Here is a 2416-nt window from a genome sequence, read left to right on the forward strand (position 1 = left end):
AAACTTGCTTGCCTCAAACAAGTATGCAATGAATCGACGTGAAAATGTTGATATTTCATCCGATAAAGGAACTGATTCAGAAACTACCAGTTCTGGGCAGGACATTGGATCTTCCAGCCATTTAGGGCAATCTCCATTACGAAATACATCCAGTTCACGGCGAAGTACTTCTGGTAACTCAACGATTAAATGAATTTTTCTGTCATATTTGTATTTGTATTTATATTTGTAGATCATTCAACTATTAATGATGATTTAGATGACAATTAAAAGAACAAAGAGAGAACACCAAAACATCTGGTTGCAATAAAAACTCCGTAGAGAGCCCCACACCTATTTCAAGTATACCACTATTCACCGCAGAAAAATTCTCCGTGGATAATTCAGTTCAGGTTAAGAAATCGTACGAAGTAATGAAATCAGCCGATTTACCACTTAGTTCTTCTAAATCCTCCGCAAACATCATTTCATCTACCAGTCAAAAGAAGGTTTTGTTTGAAATGGATTCATCACCCATTTCGCCTATTTACAGAAAAAGAAAAATTGCCACTGACGAGGTTATACCATCATCAACTTTCCTGGATTCACGGTCGGATGCCGAGCAAGTATCACACATTGACAGTTTAAATGAGAAGTCCACAGAAGTATTACATGATATAACAAACAATGAAAGTAGTTATTTAAATGAAGTTGATGGCTGGGGAGGAGTGCTGCCTAAAAAGAAAAAGCCTGTTGTCTACCTGGAATGTTTTCCCGATATTGAAAATCTCCATCAACGTCCAAAATTGATTAAAAAGGTATCTCTCCTTGTTAATGGAAATCACAAACCTCTTCTGCCGACATCTCAGTGTTTGCTTAAGTTTATAAACACCTGCGCTTTTGATGCAGTAATTCATTGCATTCGAGCTGGGTATATTGATTGGCCTGCGTATAATGAGTACGCATTGCGTTCTGAAGCAATAATATTCAAAATAGTCAAAGAACTCTCAACCAAAGGAGCAATTCTGTCTGTTTATATAAGCCGCGGAGAAATGTTATTGACTATGAGGAGGCCTAATAAAAATGTGGTAGACTGCAACTCAAATATTGGTAATGTTGTTGAGGAACTATTACATGAAGAACCTTCTATAATGACAACACAATATTGCAATATTTGTGGCGATGCAACAAGACGGATAAAAACAGCTCTAGAAGTTTATTTGGGTCCGTTATACAGAAAAGGTTTGAGGGGCCTTCAAGAATCGTTAAGTAATTCCTTACAACAACAAAAACAAACAATATGTAAGCAATGTGGTACAAAGAACTCTATGTGTACCAATGTTGGGCCTAATTTATTTATTAATATGGAGGCGTTGCAGTGGAAGATCATTGCTAAAAGAGACGGGTACATGGAGAACTACGAAACGACATTTTCCGTTTTGGATATCCCCAAAGATTTGCTCTTCGATGGTAGTAAATATAAGTTGGTTGGAGCCATTGAGTGGGTTTCCAGTGGATCTGACCTCATTCCAAATCACTATAGAGCATTAATACTACGAAACCGCATTACACCCAATTGCTGGCAAATTCATGATGGGTCAACTCTAAACGCCAAACCATATAATTTAAAGCGACGAGAACAGGAGAAAAAGATATCAATACCCATGATTAATACTGGAACTGTTCACAACCCATAGTAAAATTATTAACATTTTCTCGAAATGTATTTTTTAGTTTTAAGTCAATAAAATCGTCGCACAAAACTCTCGCATATTTTCTTAAAACATTGTATATTATAAAATGAACACATAATTCATATTAAAGACGTTTCCATAATAAGTGGTAGCAGACTTACAAAAACAAAATGTATTAGTATTTTGTTGTCGCTTTTTGTGTATAAAATTTCAAAGCACATGTAAATAACTTCCTATAAACTAAACAAACGCATTACGCACTTATTTTTCAACTAAAAAAAACTTTAAAACTACAANGTTGTAAAATTACAATCAACTACAAACGATTCTGGGCCTGAGTTCATAAAAATTGAAGCTGTAGCTGTAAAAAGCTTCATATGAATTTTTTAAAAAACGCATTACACACTTATTTTTTAACTAAAAAAAAAATTTTTAACTACAATCAACTACAAACGATTCTGGACCTGAATTCATTAATATTGAGGCTGTAGCTGTAAAAAGCTTCATATGAATTTTTTAAAAACGCATTACGCACTTATTTTTCAACTAAACATTTTTTTTTTTTAACTACAATCAACTTCAAACGATTTTGGACCTGAATTCATTAAAATTGAAGCTGTAGCTGTAAAAAGCTTCATATGAATTTTTATTTTTCAACTAAAAAAAAAATTTATATAAATCCACAATCAACTACAAACGATTTTGGACCAGAATTCATTAAAACTGAAGCTGTAGCTGTAAAA

The sequence above is a fragment of the Rhagoletis zephyria genome, unplaced genomic scaffold (genome assembly GCF_001687245.7).
Source record: "Rhagoletis zephyria isolate East Lansing unplaced genomic scaffold, Rhagoletis_zephyria_1.1 Rzeph_scaffold_00927, whole genome shotgun sequence".
NCBI lineage: Eukaryota > Metazoa > Arthropoda > Insecta > Diptera > Tephritidae > Rhagoletis > Rhagoletis zephyria.